We start from the raw sequence: 23,538 nt of genomic DNA on the forward strand, positions 1-23,538 counted from the left end.
CTCCAAGACAGATTATATGATAGGCCACAAAACAAGTTTCAATTAATTCAGGAAAATCAAAATTATATCAAGTACTCTCTCAGTCCTCAGTGGAATAAAATTGGAACCAAATACCAAAAGGAGCCCTCAAAACCATGAAAATATATGGAAATTAAATAATCTGCTCCTGAATGATCTTTGGGTCAACAACGAAATCAAGATGGAAATTTAAAAATTCTTTGAACTAAATGATAATAATGACACAATCTATCAAAACCTCTAGGATACAGCAAAAATGGTGCTAAGAGGAAAGTTCACAGCAATAAATGCCTACATCAAAAAGTCTGAAAGAGCACAAATAGACAATCTAAGGTCATATCTCAAGGAACCAGAGAAACAAGAATAAGCCGAACCCCAAACCCAGGAGATGAAAAGAAATAACAAGGATCACAGCAGAAGTAAATGAAATTTAAACAAATAAATGAAAATTGTTAGATCATTAGTGAGATTAACCAAGAAAAGAGGAGAGGAGATCCAAATAAACTGAATTGGAAAAGAAACAGGAGATATTACAACTGATACCATAGAAATACAAGGTCATTCAAGGCTACTATAAACACCTTTATGCCCACAGACTAGAAAATCTAGAGGGGATGGATAAATTCCTGGAAATATACAACCCTCCTAGATTAAACCAGGAAGAAATAGAAATTCTGAATACATCAATACCAACTAGCAAAATTGAAACAGCAATAAAAAAGCTGCCAATAAAAATAAACATCCAGGACCAGACGGATTTGCAGCTGAATTCTATCAGGAATTCAAAGAATTGGTACCAATGTTACTCAAACTATTCCAAAAGATAGAGAAAAGGGAAATCCTTTCAAAATCATTCTATGAAGCCAGCATCAACCTAATACCAAAATCAGGAAAAGACATAACAAAAAAGGAAAACTACAGACCAATATGCCTGGTGATGCAAAAACCCTCAACAAAATACTAGCTAACTGAATCCAATAGCATATCAAAAAAATAATAATCTACTATGATCAAGTGGGTTTTATACCAGGGATGTAGGAATGGTTTAACATACACAAGCCAATAAATGTGATACACCACAGAAACAGAATTAAAAACAGAAATCATATGATCATCTCAATAGATGCAGAAAAACATTTGACAAAAGATAGCATCCCTTGATGCTAGATTTTGTTAACAAAATCAGCATAGCAGGGACATACCTTAAGGTAATAAAAGCCATCTATGACAAACCTACAGTAAACATTAGACTGAATGGAGAAAAGTTAAAAACGTTCCTCCTGAGAACTGAAACAAGACAAGAATGCCCACTTTCACCACTTTAATAAAACATAGTACTGGGAGTCCTAGCCAGAGCAATTAGATACGAGAAAGAAATAAAGGTCATCCAAGCTGGTAAGGAGGAAGTCAAATTGTCGTTGTTTGATGATGATATGATCATATACCTGGAAAACCCTAAAGACTGATCCAAAAAGCTCTTAGAACTGATAAATGAATTCAGTAAGGTTTCAGCATACAAAATCAGTGTATACAAATCAACAGCACTGTAATAGTGACCAAACTGAGAATCAAATCAAGAACTCAATCCCCTTTACAATAGCAGCAAAAACAAAAATAAAGTACTTACAAAGTAAGTAAATAAATAAATAAACCTTAAAAAGGGATGAAAGACCTTACAAGGAAAACTACAAAACACTGCTGAAAGAAATCATAGATGACACAACAAACAGAAACACATCTCATGCTCATGGTTAGTAGAAACAATATCGTGAAAATGACCATACTGCCAAAAGTAACCTATAAATTAAATGCAATTTCCATCAAAATGTCATCATCATTATTCACAGAAAAAAAAAATTCATATTGAACGAAAAAAGAGCCCGCATAGCTAAAGCAATACTAAGCAAAAATAGCATATTTAAAGACATCATATTATGTGATTTCATACTATACTACAAGGCTATCATCACCAACACAGCATGGTACTAGTATAAAAATAGGTACACAGACCAATGGAACTGAATATAGAACCCAGAAATAAAGCCAAATACTGATAGTCAACTGATGTTTGACAAAGCAAACAAAAGCATAAAGCAGGGAAAGGACATCCTATTCAACAAATGGTGCTGGGATAATTGGCAACTCACAGGTCTAAATCTCATGATAAAATTTGTTCTCCAGTGTTGCATGGGACCTGGTGGGAGGTATTTGGATCCTGGAGTTGAATCCCTCGTGAATGGCTTGGTGGCCCTTGTGGAAATGAGTGAGTTCTCATTCTATTAGTTTATCTAAGAGCTGACTGTTTAAAAGAGCCTAGCATCTCTCTTGCTCCTTCTTGTCATATAACATGACTGCTGTCCCCTAGTCTTCCACTATGAGTAAAGGCTTCTTGAGGCCTCACCAGAAACCAAACAGATGCTGATGCCATGCTTGTACAGTCTGCAGAATGATAAGCCAAATAAACATTTCTTCTTTATATTACCAAGTCTCAGATAATCCTTTTGCAAAACAGACTAATACATCTCTTAAAACTAGTGAGTTCAGCCAGGTGCAGTGGCTCACACCTGTAATCCCAGCACTTTGGGAGGCCAAGGCGGGCAGATCACGAGGTTAGGAGATGGGGACCATCCTGGACAACATGGTGAAACCCCATCTCTACTAAAAACACAAAAACATTAGCCAGGCATGGTTGCGTGCTCCTATAGTCCCAGCTACTTGGGAAGCTGAGAAAGGAAAATCGCTTGAACATGGGAGGCGGAGGTTGCAATAAGCCAAGATGGTACCACTGCACTGCCTAATGACAGAGAGATAATCTGTCTCAAAGAAAAAAAAAAAGAATAAAATACAGTCCTGCACTACATTAATGTAGTTTTGGTCAATGACAGCATATTACAGAAATGAGATCACATTATGACACCTTTTGGTATTGGGTACATGAATATTTATAGAAGCTGTATTTGCAATAGCCCAAAACTGGAAACAATTCATATGTCCTTCAAGGAGTAAATGTTTAAACAAACTGTGGTACATCTAAATCATGTAATAATACTCAGCAATGGAAAAGAACAAACTGTTGGTACACAGGACAACCTGGATGAATCCCAGAGGATTATTCAGAATTAAAAAACCCAATCCCAAAAGGTTGCATATTGTGTAATTTCATTTATACAACATTCCTGAAATGACAAAATTACAGAAACAGGGAAGAAATTAGTAGTTTACAGGGGTTAAGGAAGGATTGAGCTGGGAAAAATAGTTATTATGGCTAACAAAAAGCAACATGGGAAATCCTTGTGATGTTGCAAATGTTCTATCTTGACTGTATCAATGTCAACATCCTGATTGTAACATTGTACTACAGTTTTTCATGATGTTATCATTGGGGCAACTAGTTAAATGGAACATGGGAGCTCTGCATTATTTCTTGCAACAGCATATAAATTTAAAATTATCTCCAAAAAAGTCTAATTAAAACTATGTTTTAATGCATAATCTTTAGAGTCTTTCTAAATCATAATTTGCACATTAAATTTTGAGAAATATTGATCTAAAAGTTCAACCTGGATATTAGGGGAAATATCCTCTTTCTCATTAGGAACAGCTGAAGGGAACAGAAAATGTTTAACTTTGGGAAATCTTGAAGAAAACTATGAGAGTTTTCTTTTTCCAGAATATGAAGTGATTATACAAAAGAAATTAAACTTGGTACAGTGCCAGTAAACAGAACACAGGCTGATGTACAAGAAAGTGCACCAGCTTCAGGATTAACCAAGCATGGGTTTAAACCCAAGCTCCATCATGCCCTATCTCTAAGACTAGACAAGTTAGTTAACCTCCCTGAGCTCCTGTTTCCTCATCTTTAAAACAAGGCTAATGATTGCCACCTCAATCCATCAATCAGCATCTAAGTAAAGAAATAGATACAGCTTCAGTATTTGCAACAGAAGGAATTTAATGCAGCGAATTGGTAGCAGTGGTGAAGATAGATATGTAGGTAACAGGTGATAGAAAGGCTGATATTTGAAGATTACTGCAATAGATAACAAAGTCAAGAGTATAAAGATCCTCTTAAGTTCACATAACCTTGCATACTTACTAAGGACCAGGAAAAATGGGAAAACTAAAAAATTAAATAATTTAGAAAAATAAAAAAACTAAGTTTGTATGACTTTAAAAAGATAAAATTAGTTGGAATAAGGTCCCCGGATGGGGTCATGAAGTAATCAGATATTAGCATCAGTGGGCAGTGGGTAATTGAAAGCATAAAGCTAGGAGGCAGTGTTGCCAGAGCTCAGGAGCCAGAGTCACCAGGAAGAATCGGGAACCATAGAGGACCCAAATAGTGGGAGCTGGAGCCGTGGAGGAGATGCAGACACTGCTGGCAGGGATGATTGAAGCCGGGAGAGAAGGAAGAAATACTCTGGTTTCCTCTTTTCACTACCTTCTAACCTTCCACAGGTCCAGCAACCTTCCTCTAGCAGGAAGCCACAGATGTGGAGCCTGGAAAAGGCAGTCTCCCAGATCAGCCCTGCTATCAAGGGCAGAGCAGGAATCAGAAGATAGACATACCTAGATGTGGCACCCTCACAAGGTGTTTGTGTGGATGCAGGACTTGTAAGATAGCTGGCACAGAATAATAGGTGCTCAAGAAATGGTAATTTTTATTTTTGAGTGCCAATGTTGTGTGATAACATTTAGAGCCACATTTTCTCATCATTTCATATCTAAATAGATGGAAGCACAAGCTGGGGCTCATGCCACTAGATTTTGCCAATAGTACTTATTTTTTTCCAAATGAGCAGCACATATGAGAAATGTGAAAAGCAGCCCTGTCCTAAAGTTTCATTGTATAAAGCAAATGTTGAGTTTCCACAGCTGCTGGCTTCAGCCTACCCTGAGGAATAGTTTTCATGAAATATTAATCTCGGAGAAAGCCACACTGGAGTAAGCTCGCACCATAATTCAAGCAGCATGTGCAAAATTTATTTAATGTTTGGCTGGGCATGGTTTTAATTAGGTGAAGTCTTCAGAATTAGAAGAAAGTGATTGAAGATGTTTAGCTAAGTCAGTCACGGAGGCTGTGGACACTCCAAGACCCTTCTCCAACTTTGGTTTATTTCTGCAGTCCCCAAACTATAAACACAAAGGAAGCTCCCATGGAATTGGATGATGGTACTGTAAGAATCAAGATGAGGCCAGCAGTAAAAACAGAAGACACCAACACCAGGAGTCCAGAGACCTCCAGTGTAACATAAAGTCAGGTGTCCATTCATGGTTCCCTAAACCAAGGTAAAGACAGAAGGGTGAGAATCCACAGGATTGTCCAAAACTTGGAAAGCAGCATACAAGATGCTTTCATCAAAGGTCCCAATTGAGTGCAAGGTGCAGAGTGTGTTATGTACCTGCTGGGTATCTTATACTTCCTGAGAGTCACTGGCATGGCATGATGTTGAATGTGAGGTAGCATCTGGGAGTGCAGAGAGGGCCAGGGACCCTCCCTGAAGATAATACAGGCATGGAGACAGGCTGGGCAGCACATACAGTAGTTGAGCCAACCTACAGGGCTTTAAAACTGGCAACAACCAGCAGCCACTAGACGGCCCCTTGGCTGATGGAACAGATAGAAAACTCAGAACTTATCTCGGTAAGACCAGGTTTTAGACATTAGGTTCTGTCCATAAATATTAGGGCCCTAGCACCAGCCTGGGGGCAGAGATTTCTGTCCCAGGAGGGACTATACGAGTCAGAACCTCAGAAAGGCAATGCTAGTTTTCAGAGACAATCAAAAGCTAGTCCTGTGAGGTAAGGCATAGGAATTAGAGATAGGCAGGAAGGCTCTCATGATCAGTCCATCAGAATTGATGCCCTAATCTCTATGCCCTCATGGGGGTCAGGGGGACCTGCAGAGTTATTTACTGCCTCAAGTCATATAAGTCCGGGCATCAAGGTGGGCTGGTCCTAGCTAGGAGGAGAGGAGGAGGAAGCCGGACTGTGCTGACCTGAGCCCAGAACACTGAGGTTATTGGGGGAGGAGTCTCTGCTTATGCTTCCCAGAGATTCCTCCAGCTCAACATGCTCTAAGTTCATTCCCCTGGCTCACCTACTTCCTCTTTTCTCTACAGTGTTCATAATATTCTGAGGATCCCAATCACTCAGGCTCAATCCTGAGGATCACCATGGATCTTTCCTCTCCCTTGCCCAAAAAATCCTACCTCCTATCCTTTCTAACTCTCCATCCCCACTGTCACTCCTAATTCAGGAATTTCCCTCCTTTCTTCCCCTCTCAACCCTAATCTCATATAGTGGTGTGATATGATTTGGCTCTGTATCCCCACCCAAATCTCATCTTGTAGCTCCCATAATCCCCATGTGTTATGGGAGGGGCCCAGTGGGAGATGATTGAATCTTGGGGATGGATCTTTCCCATGCTGTTCTGATGATAGTGAATGGGTCTCACAAGATCTGATGGTTTTAAAAATGGGAGTTTCTCTGCACAAGCCCTCTCTTTGCCTGCTGCCATCCATGTAAGATGTGACTTGCTTCTTCTTGCCTTCTGCCATGACTGTGAGGCCTCCCCAGCCATGTGGAACTGTAAGTCCAATAAACCTCTTTCTTTTGTAAATTGCCCAGTCTCTAGTGTGTCTTTATCAGCAGCGTGAAAGCAGAGTAATACATGGTGCCAGGCTGAGTATTTGGAAACAGTGTTCTAACAATGCCACTCATCTGTTCCAAAAATTGCCAAAAGATCCAGAGTGAAATTCAAACATAAGCCTGTAAATCAAAGCACTTCATGAATTCTTCCCAACCTACCTTTCCAACACAGCCCAACACAAGGCACACAGAACCACTCTCTTCTCCATTCATTTTTCACTTGGTTCTACTTCTGGGTTTTGCTCTGCTTGGCATGTGCTTTCCTGCATCACTGTATTTCCGAGTCTTACCCATCCTTCAAGGTTCATGTCACATCACCTCCTGCAAAAACATTCTCTGATCCTCTCCTGCGTGTATAATCACTCTCTCTTTTGGACTCCAGCAACCCTGTGTGCTGCTCTTTCACATTGAGTAAAAGTATGTGCTTTTCGTATGTTTCCATTGGGCTACAAACTCTTTAAAAATAAAGGCCTTATATTAGATTCACCCGCCTTGAAGGAGACATAGGGAGACCCAAAAATGTTGAGTTTGGCTAGTTTGTAGGAAATGTAACGAAGTTTGGGGGAAAAACTTTGGAAAGGTACGTTTGAATCATATTGTGGCTGCAGGGTAAGAGTTAAAAGTGCTTGGGAGTCATCTGCAGAAGTATGAAGCTAGATGAGGCAATCCTGAGAAAAAAATAGCAAACATGAAGGGAAAGTGCCCATCCCTGGAACCACAGGGAACATCAGCCTGCAAGTGTCCACTGGAAAAAAAAAATCATGGAGACTGGCAGGGAATGGCTATACAGAACAGAAGTCAATCACAACATCCATATCACACTGGGAATAAAAAGAATTTCAGCCCTGTTGGTCAGCCACTACATGCGCTTGAATAATTCTGTCTGAATCCTGTATGGCTTTTTTTTTTTTTTTCTGTAGAATTGCAAATAGGGAAGGGCATGCTGACAGACTTGTGGATCCTTAATTCAGGACATTTAAAAAGACCATTACTTGTCAACATTCTATTCCTAATCAGTGGGGCCTCCCAAGCCCAGTATACCTGAGGCGTCTATAAACGTGGAGAACTCACAGAAGTAATGCCTGACCAATGAACATACGAATGGGAACAAGGAGCATTTCTGGTCATCTGATTTATTTCTGTGTTGGCCTCCCAGTCCCAAAAGTGACTTCTAAGGTCATGACAATTATTAAAACCAGAGAATAGGCACAGGGACCTGAGGAAGTCAGCAGGAGACAAGTGGGTAATAAAACCCTGGACCTGGAAGTCTGGAAGCCCAGGGCAGCCCCCCGGCCCCACCCTGCAAGGAGCTGGTGGGAAGAAAAATTCTAGGTGGGGAGTGTGGCAGCCTTCCGGGGTGGGACCTGTGTGGCGCCCTGGGGAGATGGGCAGCTTCTACTTGAGACCTTCCTGATCATTCCTCACCAGGGGGAGCTAGTCCTGCAACCACATAGGACTGCCCTGTGTCAATTCAATTTAATTCAGCACAGGAAAAACTGCTGAGCTCCCAGGAGGTGAAAGCCCTGAGTTGGGCAGACGCTTACCTGATCAAAACAGGGAGGCCTTCCCAAGCCAGCTCTGCTAAAGGTCCCACCTGAGACCACAAGTTTCTTACACCTTATTCTAATACAATGAAAGTCCACTTACTCATTTCAAGGGTTCTAGAAATGTTTCATTCAAATTACATTTTTAAAAATATTTTTTAAATGGTAAACACAGACAAGTATGTGATACCAAATGTGAACAATCATAGACCCCGGTGGTTTACATGAGCCACAGGTTATAATATACTCATGCCCCCTTCAGAATAAAGGTTCTCCTGCTAAAACCATGAATATGTTTGAACACATGTAGATGTGTCATTAATTAGGAAGGCTGTAGTTCCAAAAAGGTCTGTTAACAGTTCAGATCCATGCAGGTCTTCTGATGCTGTAAAACTGGAACAAGTACACTATCAGTACCCTGGCCCCCTAGTGCCATTCCAAGAAGTCCCTACTTCGTTGGAATGTATCCCCTTATAAAGACATAATACTAAACTATATAGTAATATGTGATCACATAACATGTTGTATCATGATAAGTACTATTGGTAGCATTAGTACTTATTTTAATCTTAGACTGGTTGGCAGACATGAAAACGTCTGAGCAAGACTAACAGCAATGCAGGGCCACTGTATTACCGTTTCTCTTGTGGCCAATAGTGTCAGCAATGAAACTGACAACTGAAGTTGGGTTCAAAATGCCAGATTAAATATGTTTTGCAGTGTTAAAGGCTTTAAGTGATCGCTAGAGAGAAACAAACACTGAAGTTTCTGAAAAAACATTTAATAACATAATTAACCTCTTGTGATGATACAAAATAATTTTGGGAAGTATTTTCTGCCAAAGATATATGTTGGTGAATCTAAGTGAAAGAATCTGTTCCTTTCCATTAGACCTCTGATAATTAAACAATTGTTACATAGTGTTAGTGAGTCACCATTATAACCAATTCTTCCTCTGTTTATCTTTCATGTTTCTAGATCATTGAAATCACAATAGCTTGAATCTGTAAGGTACTGTTTAAAAGTGCTATAATATCCAATATCTAGTTGTTGCAATTTTCCCCATGCTGTACAGCCAATATAAAATAGAGGGGTGAACTTGATAGTAAGTATGCCATGAGGCTGCAATTGTCACCCAAAACTCTCAATTTCAAATTTCCATAACACTCTCATTGTTTTCATTAACTGTATGTTAAAAACTAAATTTATCAAACAAACATATATATATATAACAAAATGTTGGTCTGCTCTGTTATACTCATTGATATTCCACATAAGATTTCATTTGAACAGTTTTAAATCTAAAAATTTTCCAAAAATCACTGTATCATTTAATATATAGAAGAAACGCAAAATATGAAGCAGGAAAAGATGTAAGAAACAGATCTTTTTGGCTAGAAAGGCAGAAGTAGAAAAGGGTGAGAGCAAGTCAACTACAACTCCAGATATAAACTTGAGACTCAAAAACAATGCTTTTTGAATTGATCAATTAAGCATAGTGTGTCCCTTGCTCTTGGAATTGGGAGAGGGAAACCTCTGGGACTGGAGAAACAGAGAAGGCCATAGAGGAAGTTTTGTTTTCCTGATGAAAACCATTTTCCTATATGCAAATAAGAAGGCCTTTCTCTGTGGGAAGCAGGGCAGATCAAAGAGATGAAGGTCAGTGGGTAGCCCAATGTGATCATTAGGGCCAGCATAGCTGAAGTGTCAGCACAACAGAAAGAAGGCCTTCAGCAGTCCGGTTTCTGGACTTGTGGTAGAGAAAAAGTGGTGACCAGACATGTGATTCCAGGGAAGGAGGCTAAAGGGAGAGTGCAGCCTGGAAGGCAGAAGCAAAGAACAGGACACAGGAATCATTCATTCATTCATTCATTCATTGACGAAGCTCCTATTAATACAGGCATTTTATTGGCCACTGTGGTTAAGATAAATAAGCCTCAGTCAGTGTCTTCTAGAGGGAGGAGAGGTTGTTACCAAGGGGAAGCCCAAGGAGCCACAAGGATGGCAGAGGAAGGAGTCATAGGCAGCTTCCTGGAAGAGGTACCCCCAGTCTTGAAGCAGAAGTAAGAGTTAATCAAGCAGATCATAACTGAGAATGGGGGAGGAGGAGCACCTCTTAACTCAAAGAGCATGCGTGGAGAAAGACATGATTAGAGACAGAGAATTGTATAGCTGGGGAAGAGCAAGTGAACGAAAATGAGTCAGGTGCAAAGTGAAAGGAAGGGACAGTGAGGAAGGAAACTGTTGAGGAGGTTGGAGCCAGGTCACGGGAGGCCTGGTGTTTTCTGCAAGGGAGCTCAGACTCTTTCCTAGCAGCAACAGGGAGCCAATGAGGATGCTAAGCTGGGAACCTGCACTCATACTTCCCGATTCAATTTCTCCACATTATGTGCTCGTGTGGCCTCTCATAACCATTCACCATAGCCATTCATCAAGAGCAGGAACTATTTTTTTTTTTTTCATGTTTTTACCTTAACGTCTTTGGAGCATAACATAGTCCCCAGAATGCAACAGGAACTCAGCACTTATTTTTACATGAAATCAATGAATGAGCAAAGTGCCAAGTAGGGAAAGAAGAGGCTGGGGGTCAAATGCGGTGAATGAAGATGAGAGAACGCTGTCAAATACAAATGCTAAGGACTTAGAACAGAAATCCATCTGAAATGTAGCAATAAAAGTATATGTAAATATAAACAGAATCTTCATGGCCCAAGCAGTGTATATAGGAAATGGATGGAAAAACTGACCACAGATGAAGATAACCTGGAGAAGGAACTGGATTGGGATCCACTCAGGGATCTTGGTCAGAGGAAGCTCTTGAATTCTTCTTGGGAAAGGACCGTGTTAGGGATTGAATTGTGTCTTTCCCCCCTAAAAACATGAGAAAATCCTAATTTCCAACACCTCAAAATGTGTCCTTATTGGAAATAGGGTCCTTACAGATTTAATCAAATTAAGATAAAGGCAATTGGGTGGGTCTCAATCCAATCGAGCTAGTGTTCTTATAAAAAGGAAATTTCGACAAAGACACACATACACACAGCAAAGACGATGTGAAAAGTCAGAGAAGACAGCCATCAGTAGGCCAAGAATCACCTAAGACTACCAGAAGCCATGGGAGAACCCTGGAACAGATGGTTCCCTCAAGCCTTCAGAGAGGGCACAGCCCTGCTGACATCTTGATTTTGGACTTCTGGCCTCCAGAACTGTGAGACAACACATTTCTATTATTCTAAGCCACCCACTTTGTAATACTTTATTAGAGGAACCCTAGGAAATGCATACTGGCTGGCAGTTAAACAGATTAACACTTGCAGCCAACTTTGGTATTTACCTTCCCTACGTGTATTCCCTTGTCCTCCTTGCTGGTTGGGTCTTAGAAGGAACAGAGGGAAAGAAGGGAGCTGCACAGGCTCATAGATGGGGCTTCGTGCCACCCACTGGAAGGGGGGGAAAGATTCCGCTTCTCAGGAATGGTACAGGCTTTGACACTGACCTGGGTTAAATCCTAGCTCCACCATTCACCAGCTATATAGCTTTAGGCAAATGACCTGCCATTTTCAAACTTCAGTTTGAAACAGGAAATACATCTTAACATTCTAAAGAATTCTTAAGAATTATGCTGAACAAGAGATAATCTATGTAATGCACCAAGCACGATGTCTAGTGACCAGCAGGTGACCTCACAGATGTGCGCATGATTCTGAGTCATACAGCCAGAATGCCCAGGATTTTTTTTCCTTCCCTGGAAAAATCAGTCCACTGAGCATTAAAGAAACAACTAGACATGTTCTCATCAAACTGGTCATGAAGTCCTGTCATTTTTCCTTGGAGCATTCCACGAACCATTTCTCCCCATCGTCCCTTCCTTAAGTTCCCTGAATGAAAGCAACAGCTCCTAACTGGCTACCTACCTCCATTCTCTCCCCATCCTCCAATTCAGCCTTCACAGAGCCATCCACCAGAATTACCACTCTAGAGCAGGGACCGGTAGGCTACTGCTCATGCGTAAATCCAGCCCACTGCCTGTTTTTGTTTATAAAGTTTTATTGTCACATAGCAACACTCATTCATTTGCATATTGTCTATGGTTGCTTTTGCACTACAGTGGCAGAGCTGAACAGCTACGACAGACTGTAGGTCCACAAAGCTTAGAATACTTACTATCTGAGCATTTACAGAAAAAGTGTGCCAGCCCCTTGGTAACTTGCCATTCCCTCCAGTGACTTGCTTCTCATACAAAACCTACACTGAGTAGTTGGCCCCTGCCTGTCTTTCCTGGCTCGTTTCTTTTTTATTTATTTTTGACACAGGGTCTCATTCTGTCACTCAGGCTGGAATGCAGTGGCACAATCCTGGCCCACTGCAACCTCCACTTCTTGGGCTCAAGCGATTCTCCTACCTCAGTCTCCCAAGCAGCTGTGATTACAGGTGCACACCACCATGCCTGGCTAGATTTTTTTGGATTTTTAGTAGAGATGGGGTTTTGCCATGTTGGCTTGGCTGGTCTTGGGCTCAAGCGATCTGCCTGCCTTGACCTCCCACAGTGCTGGGATTATAGGCTTGAGCTTTGCTGCCCAGCCTCCTGGCTCATTTGTAGCCACCCCCCTGTGTCACCCTGGCTGATTAAGAGTCCCCCCAGAACACCACATGTTGCCTCCATCTGGAACACCACTACTTCTATCTGCATGAAAATTTTTCACATATTCTTTAAGATTATTTTTAAACATCCCTTCCTTCTGAACCCTTCCAGCCCTATTCAAGGGTCAGGCACTCCTTCCTTAGAGCTGCCTTAGCAACCTGTGACATGCTTTCAATAGACAGCATGTTGTAGATAGTAAATATGGGTCTACAGATCTTTCTCCTTCACTAGACACCACCAACTTAAACCTCTCTCATTCCCCCCCTAGAGCATCATGTTCTTGTCCAGGATAGAAGTTACCAGTTTGTAATCATCTTATATTTTATCTGTGTATTTATTTCTTGAATGCCCATCCCCTAGTAACTGTAAGCCCTGAGAAGGCAGAAACTAAGACTGTCAGAATCACCATCACTTTATTGTCACCGAGCCTGGAGCCAGCCATGTAGTAGTTCAAATTATTAAATAAGCTGATGATTGGCTAAATAAAAACTTTACACACACACACACACAGACATATAGAATCAAATACAAGTGAAAGAGAATCTAATGTATCACAGCTGTTGCTTTATGGTCACACAGGGTACTGCTTCCCAAACCCTTTTGCACCCTCCCACAACCCAGAAGGTTGGATGGGCAGAAGCAACACCGATAGCTTAGATGTGGATATCTGATGCATGTATACTGCCCTGTGCACACATTTGTGGGCATCAGTGTGCAACATGTACATAGGCCATTTCCATGACAGAAAATTCACACCCTGTGGAATAGGAATAAAGCCAAGTAAAGGATTACATAACTTCACTGAACCACATTTGTGTGGAACCATCTGGCATCCCAGCCATGCCTTTCTGGAGAAGCACTTCCTCCACTCCTTGTCTACTGAGGAAAGGTGGGGCAAGACACCTGAATCTTCTTTCCTCAAAGAAAGAGGCCCCTAAGAAGAGTGCCCTGTCTGTCCATCACACCCACACCCAGCCAAGGGACTCTGTACACGCCCACATCCAGGTGAGAGACATGGCTGGGAAGAGAGTAGGGAGGGGTCCGGCAGGGATGATCCTTCCTTGCATGCTGCAGTGTCCTACAGTATCTTCAAGCTGTCCTCCAGGAAACCTTCAAACTGGAAATGTGACTCGTGAATGATGTACTGTTTACTTTTCCTGATACCTGTGGGCTCAAGATCAAGCAAATAATTCAGCTGAGCTGCTGCTTTGTGTAGGGAAAGAAAAACATCCTGAGGCCATTTCCTGTGTGGCCTTTTGGATTCAGGATGGTGCCCTTTGGGAGAGCCCTTTCCATAAAGACCCTCTGTGAAGGTGTATGTGTTTCACTGACATGTTTCCAAGAAGAGCAAAGATGCCATTTCAAGCGAGGCAAATCTATGAAGCTGGCAGCCAAACCCTAATTCCAGCCCGGAGCCTCAGGGATATCAGCACCATGAACATGAACCAAGGTAAAGCTGAATTTCTTGTTTAAGTCAAGCTTTTAACCCTCTACAGTATCTGCCTCTGGTACGAACAAAAGAATCTTACATATGAAAACAAAGATTGTCTTTGCCCCTAGACAAAAACATCTTCTGGGATGGCTTCTGGGAGGCTCTGGGATGCAGCCTCTAAGTCTGGTAACAAAGCATTCATAGGAAATGCCAGTATTTTTCCATTATTAAGAACTTAAATGACAGTGGTCAAATCCTATAGGGTCATTCCAAGCAGAGGATTGTCACTCCAGCAAATCTTCTTACAATAGACCTTCCATTTCCTAAAAGATCTAAACAGCTCTCTGTCTCCTCTTATAGATTTGCCTTCATCCCCAACTACCTTTCCATTTGCTCAGAGAAGCAGGTGTCTCTTGTTTAGTACAAAGCTAGTGTCTCCTCCCCACAACCCCATTATGCTCTAGGTCCCCTTCCTTCCTCCTAAAACATTGGAGGAATACTGACACTCTTACCTCCAGGTATCTACACAGCAGACACCAATTCCCCATGCCTGACATGGAGCTTCAGCATGTCACGCTCTCTTGGAGAATATTTTGAAGGCAAATTCAGTGGATGATATAGTGAATGCACCCGAATTTGACATGGTCCGGATTTAATAACACGTGATAAGTCACCACTGGGCATTGTGAAGGAAATTTTCTCTGCTCCACCTGATAAATGCTGAATACTTGAAACACCTATCCAGAACTTTTTAAATGATGTCCAACTATCAACATGGAAGCCATCCAGAATATGGAGAGAAATATTAGAAATCTCTGTGGAAAAGAAAAGCAAGCATGGAGACACCTTTCCTAGCATGCATGGTCCATTTGTGGCCACTCTATAAATATGTGCTGGTCTTTTCCATCTTTAAAACACTGCCTCTACATAATACCTCTAGCTGCTGTCTTTTCTCTCATTACTTTCATAGGCAAGCTTTAGTTGCCAAAGTTTAGTATGTCCACTTCTTCACCTCACATTTGTTCATCAGCCCTCCTTATCTGTCAGACTCCTCTCACCAAGTCATCCATAGCTTCGGAATTTCCAAATCCATGGACCTTTCAGACCTCTCACTCTTCTGTATCATGTGAAGCTGTTGATCCCCCTCTCCTGGAAACTTTCCTTTTCTGCACCTCAGTCTCCTATTTCCTCCTGCCTCTCTGAACATCCCCTTCCCTGTTGACTTCTCTGGGTACTCTCCCTCCTTCCCTGAGGTCAGTGATGTAGGACCTCTACTCCCAGAAACAGTTTGACACGGGACTGGCATCCTGACAGCTGACTGAAAATCATAGGTCCATGACCTATAGCTGTTTGGCCTTCGTCAAATTACTTGCCATCTTTGTGCCTAGGTTTACTCAGCTATAAAGTAGGTAAAATAATAGTAGTCCCTCCTAACAATGGTTGTTAAGAGAATTAATGCACATAAAGTGTTTAGAACATACAGTGCACACTCAATAAACGTTAGCTATTATAATTCCTCTTCCCATACTCCCTAACCCTCCATAATCAGCTGATCCACAGCATGACTTCACTACCTTTTGTTAAAGTTTGCTTCTGGGCCAGGCACAGTAGCTCATGCCTGTAATTCTGGTGCTTTGGGGGACTGAGGCAGGAGGATCACTTGAGGCCAGGAGTTCAAAACAGCCTGATCAACATAGTGAGACCCTGCTCTACAAAAAGTTTGACAAATTAGCTGGACATGGTGGGATATGACTGTAGTCTCAGCTACTCAGGAAGCTGAAAGAGGAGGATCACCTGAGCCCAGGGGTTTAAGTTCAAGACTGCAGTGAGCTATGACTGTACTATTGCATGCCAACATGGTCACAAAGTGAGATCCTGTCTCTTAACAACAAATGAAGTTAGATTTCTTGTAAATCTTTAAGACTTCTCTCCTGAATGTCAAACCTACAGAACATCTGCCCAATAGACATCTCTCCCTGACTATCTTAATACCTCAAACTCAGCATATCTGAAACTGAGCTCATCAGCCTTCCTATAAATGCTACTCCCTCCTCCCTGTCCCTTCTCTTTCCTAATGAATAGCTTCACTATCCTTCCCACTGGCTTCCAGGCCAAAATGTCAGAATCATCCTAGACTCCTGCCCCTCCCTTACTCCCCCGTTCAGTCAGTCACCAAGTCATGTCAACTTTATTGCCAAAGGATTTCCTGAGTCTGCCCAATTATCCACCCCAATTACCAGTGTCTTATTAGGACCCCATTATTTCTCACCTAGATGATAGTAAGTCACAATAATATTAAAAATAATACTGGCCACTAGTATGACATGCCAATTACAAATAAAGCACTTCAGTAGACACTTCACATACTTCTTGGTACATAAACCTGACCACCATGCACACCATCCATAAGGGAGAAGTAGAGTCCTCTGTTTTCAGGTAAGACAGAAGCTCGGAGACATTTACTAAATAGCCCAAGTTACAAGAAGTCATTGTGTGGCTGGGAAAGAGATTGAGCTGTATCTGACTCCAAACCCCAGGCTTTTTCAACCCCTAAACAGCAATGACATGCTAACTGGTCTTCTTGCCACCTATCTTATTCTTCTCCAATATTCACTCTATTGCCAGAACAGTGTTAGAACAAAACTTTGACCTAGTGTTCTCTCCTCTGTGTGAAATCCTGCAGTAGCTCCCCACTATCTTCAAAGTAAAATTCCAATTCTCTAGCAAAGTTCTTCCAGACGTGGTTACTTTGCCCTTTCACAGACTTACTTCCTTTGTCCCCAACCTTTCTTTCTTAGAACAGCCCTGGCCTGCTCACCTGGACATGCCGGACTTCTCACCGGCCCATCTGCCTAAGCCCCACTTCTCTTCTCATCAGCCTGGATACTCCAGCTCAGCTCCTTTGATGCATGTCATCTTAGACTCACCTGCTCTCTAAGCTGAGTTTAGGTGTCCCTCTTGTGGGTGCACACAGCACCCTGTGATTGCCTCTAGTATGGCATGTTAGGGTAGTACAACATTCATTGATTGAGTATCTACCATATGCCAGAGTTTATGGTAGGCCATAGTGATTTGGGAATCAACAAGACACATGTCCTGCTTTCAGAGAACCTACTCTAACGAGAGATGGGCAGCAAAACATTGCATTACTATCTCTGATTCCCTCGTCTGGCTCCGCACTGGACTGCCGAGCTCCTTGGGCACAAAGAGTATCTTGTTCATCTCTGTTTCCAGGGTCTAGAACTGTGCCTGGCACACAGGGTATCAGTACGTGTTGGCGGCTTCAGCTGAGCAGACACACCAAGGCCACCAAGCTGTCTCTTCGAGCACAAGAGTACACCCACAGGAACACTTTTACTTTCACGTGTCTTTTTCAGACTAAATGACCAAATCATTGAGTTCCACGAGATCCTACAGTGTACCCCGCTTTGACATGCAGCAGAGTCTAACATTGGAGAATGTCCAGGCCAACCATTCCTGCCCTGTATGACTGACCCACTAGGAGATTAAGGGATCAAGACCTCACAGCAAGTGGCATTGCTAACTCCCTTCCAGTGCTCATTCTGCCCATGCTCAGATTCATAGCCACATCTCAGTGCAACAAAGAAGGATTCCACTGTCAGAGGTTGCTCAGCCAAGTGGCACTCAGGATGGGGGACCTCAGGAAAGAAGTGCACGCTTCTTCAGTAAGAGGCCCTACCTGCCCCCTCCCATGGGCTGCCACGGCCTGTCTTGTCTTGACAAGATGAGTGTGTTTGTGGAGATGCCCGGAGAAGGACAGCTTAAGGCAGCCCTTTTGATCGAGGTCCCTTGCAGGAACAAGATCCCCTGAAGTCTGTTCCCTGCAGCTACCGCTGGCCCCATCTGAGTGACAAGGGCAGGAGTGGGGAGGGCAAAAGGGGAGAGGCTTAAATTACAGCAGGTGTTGTGTAAAAAGTCTTCTTTTCCTTGCGAGTTTATGGTTGCTTATCTACTAAGCAGCATTTCCCCCTCCTCTCACCATGGAGGGCAAAATGCAGGCTGCCTTGGTGATCAAAGAGGGGGTGAGAGGAGGAAGAGAGTTGCTGAACCCCAGAACAGGGAACATCTAACTGCCCCCAGGCACAGCTTCAGACACCAGGCTAGGGGGAAGGAAAGGGGCAAAAGCAGGGAGGAAATAAATGACCATTCCTATCCCAACCACAGTGGCCCACATTATTTCACATGCTTTCTTGAAAACAGATTTTCTAAATGTATCTTTGATGACAACAACTGTTTGGAAACTGTCTGGGAGGGATAAAGGGCTGAGTCTGAGCCCTTTTAGCTGTGGGTGCGACCCTGATTCCTCCTCTAATACAGACCTCAGAGGGTGTTTGTCAGGATCCATGCAATAAAGGCACCTAAAACCTTTAGCACAGTGCCTAGCACCCACCCCAGGTTACAACTGATCTCTAGGAACCACTCCTGGGATCACTTCCCTGGAGGAAAGATGGTTTCCAGAAGACAGAATTCTCTCTATCTCCATTCCCCGATCCCTGGCTGGATGAATTCTTCCCCTGTACTGTATCTTCTCTGTCATGGCACTAATCCACCATACTGTGTGGGCTGTTTTCTTGTCTACCTCTTCCTTCAGGCCATGAACATCTTAAGGGGTAGGAATATGACTTCCATGCTAGGGCATTCTTTCACTCATCTATCACTTACTAAGTGACTCCTATGTGCCAGGGGGTCACTAAGTGGTGAATAAATGAGTAAAGCCTAAGGATGACCTATCGAAGGACCTACATCAATTGTCTAATCAATAAGCATATGCACCCATCATCTATGGGGAGCTCAATGCAATCAGAACATGAAAACAGCTTTGGGCTTAAAGAAAGGCTGCAAATGAGGATACAATTCTCAGGAAATGTATCAATCCTAATAGCTGTTGATCTGCTGGATCACAGGCTGGATTTTATGTGAAACAGACTTTAGCATCAAAACTCACTCTCTCTCTCTCTTTTCTCTTTCCTTCCCTCTGTTTCTCTTTCCTTCTCTAAGTCAGGAGAAATTTAGCAATTGCTTAGCAATTCATACGGACTTTTGGATGCTCTAAAGGTAATTGTTCAAAAACCCAGACTCTGGAGGGGCCATTCACATAGTTCATCAGCTAGGACTTTGAAAAGAAAACACAACCACCACCCACAACTTCCCAGCTCAGTTTTGTTTTTGACTGGGATTTCTTTGCTTACTAGAGACAGTGTCCGTCCCTGACCCATGGGCCCTGGTCCCACTGCCCCAGGAGGAAACAAGGCCAGCAGAGATAAGAGGCAGAGCCACTATTCAAAGAAGTCAGCACACCTGAGCTTTAAATGCCCACTCCATTGTCTAGAAACAGTACACAGACAGACTCCTGGACTGGTAAAATGTCAAAGTCACCTCCCTAGGCCCATCTCTGCTCTCCAGCCCCCACCAAATGCCTACATGTCTTCCAGTCCCTTTCTTGACCCTTACACATGCTGTTTCCTATCTGTAATGCTCTTTAATCACCAGTCCCCTCAAATTCACCAAACTCCCGCTTACACATTAAGGCTGAGCTCAGATATGCTCTTCTCTCTGACACCTTTCTTGACTCTTCTAGCAGAGACGGTGCTGGTTCCTTTAAGCTTCCAGTTCTCTGCTCAGATCTTTTATTCTATTTAACACACTCTGATGATCTATTCACATGTTCATCATATATCATGGACTGCAATCTTGATGCTACAGACCAGGTCTCCATCTTTGTGTCTCTGGCACCTGCACAGAGCTACTTATTGCACGTGTATTCCAAGTCCACACTAATACCTCAGGATTCTGCTACCACTCTAGTCTGAGACCAAATGCCCTTTACAGCGCTAAATGGGGTTTCACACAGAGTCGAACGACAGAGTACATTTCACAGAGAATACAGCTCAAGGCATAAACAGGGCAAAGTGTATCTCCCTAGAACTAGACACACAAAGCAGGGGCCAGCTTCATTAGAAGTCTGCTGCAGGTCAGTTAAAAGGTGCTACCCAAAGTGGCAGCCAACAAGATATGACACCAGAGGCCTCGAGACCTGGCACCAAGCCTGACATCCCCCTGACCTTCCCACCCTGGGCTCGTTTATCTTCTGTACCGAGCTATAAAAGCCTCAGTATAAATACAAGTGATGCCCAGAGATCTCGGGTCTTTTACTCCAGCTATTAATATCCTGAAGGAATTTGTTTCTCAGGTCACCCAGCTAGTGACAGGAGAGGGAATCGTGCCAGGAGACAGTAAGAGTCTGGTGTCTGAAGGGGCAGGCAGTGCTATAGGGCAGTGGTTCCCAACCTTTTTGGCTTCAGGGACCAGTTTCCTAGAAAACAATTTTTCCATGGATAGGGGGAGATAGTTTCAGGATGAAATGTTTCCACCTCAGATCATCAAACATTAGCTTCTCATAAGGAGTGCACAACCTAGATCCTTCACACATGCAGTTCACAGTAGGGTTTGCACTCCCATGAGAATCCAATGCAGCCGCTGATCTGACAGGAGGTGGAGCTCAGGCGATGGCCCTGTTCCTAAAAGGCCAGGGACCAGCCAAGGGGTTTGAGGACCCTGCTATGGGGATCTGAAGAGTCTTGGATGTCAATGGGCAGGAAAGTTCTCACCCTACTCCACCCTCAAAAGCAGCACTTACTAGAGTGTTTCCCTGGCCCCTAACAAAACCACAAGGCTTTACACGCGCCAGGTGACCTCATCCCACTGCAGTTTTGGAGACAACCTGCCAAAACAAGCAAACTCAGGGGGATTACAGCTGTGCCGGACAGCTGTGGAGGAAGCCAGAGTACACAAAAGTGCAGGAATTTGTGTAAGGCAGTCTAGCCCACAGAGCAAGTGGTCCAGGGACTAGCAAGGAGTGGGCTTTCAAAGCCAAGGCTGCATTAGAAGCAACAAAAGATTCCAAGTTAGTTTGGTGATCAGTTGTAACCAAGTATCCAGTGTCAAACACAACTTACCTAGAGGGTCAGTGAGTGGCTCCAAATCTGCTTCTCCAACACCCCATAAGGCTCATTAAATTCCCTCAGCCAGTTTTACCTTCAACAGATAAATGAGCCTTACAATATGTGGAAAGAAGTTGTACTCTGCACCTGATCACGTATAAGGTGGAAGACTCAGCTGGTGGAATTTATCCATCCATCCCTCATTCATCAATTGGTTTCACCAATTTTTATACACTAGGTACACATTGCAAAGGGCATATGCTTGGTAGGAACAAAGCTGAGGTCACAGAGTTTCTGACCCCAAGCCTGTAGCTCTTTCTTCAGGCAGGTGTATGTTGACTCCATCCCCCCATCCCAAAAGAGTTAATACTCTTCTAGCCCTGACTATGTACACTTACGCTCAATTTAGCATCAAGATCAGTGGTGCTGGGAACTAACCCCAAAGTCCTGCCCCTCTGTGGCTGGAGGCAGGGCAAGGAGGCAAGGAAAGAAACAAGAGTTGTAAAAATAATGGCACAGTCTTAAATCACAGCATGATGCAGGTGGAAAACCCAATGGACTTAGGCTGTCTTTAATACACTTAATAAACCTTATCTCACATTAGTTGGGCCCTTACTATATGCCAAGCACTGGGCTAAGCCCTTTACCTGCATAGTGTGAAGAGTATGTGTTCTAAAATCCAGATGTCTGTGTGAATCTTGACCCTACTACTCATTAGCTATGTGACTTTGAGCAACTGCTTAGCCTCTCCGTGCCTGTTTCTTTGTTTGGAAAATAGGGCAATACCAGTAGTAACTGTAGAGGACATTATAGGGTTTAAATGAGTAAAAACGTATAAAATGCTAAACTTGAACCATGTCCTGGAGTTAGGTAGGCACTCAGTATTAAGATGAATGATTATTATTCCATTAGTTAGTCATACTCATCTGCAGAGAAGGCAGGCATTTCTTCTTACCAAGAAGGCTTTGACAGACTGAGCCAACTTGACCAAGATTAAGTAATTAACTTTTAACAGAGTTAATAAGTGGCAGAACTGGGATTTGAACACAAGCAGCCAGACTCCAAGGCCTGAAATCTTAGCCATCACTGTGAGCATGGAAGGCACTGAGCTAGATTCTAAGTATGTAAGACCAGGGGAGAGATAAACAAAATACTACCAGAGAGATGTATTTAAAAAAAAGTAGTGGGGAGAGAGGCTGAGGCTGAGGCTTTTCCCCAATTGCGGAAGGGCAGGGAGCAACAAAACTGTCTGTAGGAACTGAAGAATGATGGGTAAAGACCCAAAAGGAGACTTGTCCTCTAGTCTCAAAGAATGATTGTCAGCCAAGGAAGAAGAAGGGCATTCCAAAAAGTCAGGAGCTAGAATACCAAAAGAATAGTGGGTTGGAGGGAAACGAGGAATATTGAGGAAGTGGCATAAGATGAGTCCAACTGTGAAGGGCCATGTGTACAAGGTCGGGGGTTACATTTTATTCTGTAAAGAGTGATTTTCAAATCTTAATCAATTCCAATACCTTCTGTTAGCAATGGGGGACCAACAAGGGTATTTAGGCGACATAGTAGTATGACCTATTATGGATTTAGCAACAGAATTCTGGCACTGGAATGGAGGGAAAGACAGGAACAGAAGGGGGTATAATCAGCCAAACTAGAGCAGATAAAAGGACGAGAGCTGGAAATAATAGCAGTCTTCATCAAGTGATACATTAAACCTGGGCTTCTCAACCTCAGCACTATTAACAGTTTAGGCAAGATAATTCTTAATGGCTGGAACCAAAGTGGGGCAGGGGAGCAAAGGTCTTGTGCAATACAGGATATTTGGCAGCATCCCTGGCCTCTACCCATCAGATGAACAAGATACTCCTCTACTTACATCATGATACCCAAATATGTCTACAGATATTGCTAGATGTCACCTGGGAAGCAAAATCAAAATTTCCATTGAAAACCATGGTTTTAAGCCCTAGCATCCCTTTTTTGTAGGAAATGCAGCTAAGAAAGGTACAGAAAGGCCCCAGCCAGTATTCACGCTGGGGGTCTCACTCCAGGGCCTGGGCTCTTGGCCACTGGGCTTGGCTGCCTTTGTGGAAAGGAGATTCAAGCCAGCCTTCTGAACAGAATTACAGATTTTGTGACAGACTGGATGACAAGAAGGGGTTGAAAGAATAAGGTTCAAAGGTGAAACCCCAGTGCTTGCTGCTGAACTCAGAGGACAGTAGTACTAAATAAGTAGCTTGGGTTTGAACAGAATCAAGGTGTATTCGGTCAAAAAGGGAAAAGTCTGGTGCC

General features: G+C 42.9%; 1 protein-coding gene across 5 annotated transcripts in view; it reads right to left on the minus strand.

The window, feature by feature from the left end:
• Window positions 1-23,538, minus strand: part of EVA1A (eva-1 homolog A, regulator of programmed cell death) — a 74,761-nt gene that overhangs the window by 41,180 nt on the left and 10,043 nt on the right. The window lies entirely within an intron of this gene.

This window comes from Cebus imitator, unplaced genomic scaffold, assembly GCF_001604975.1.
Source record: "Cebus imitator isolate Cc_AM_T3 unplaced genomic scaffold, Cebus_imitator-1.0 Scaffold399, whole genome shotgun sequence".
Taxonomy (NCBI): Eukaryota; Metazoa; Chordata; class Mammalia; order Primates; family Cebidae; genus Cebus; species Cebus imitator.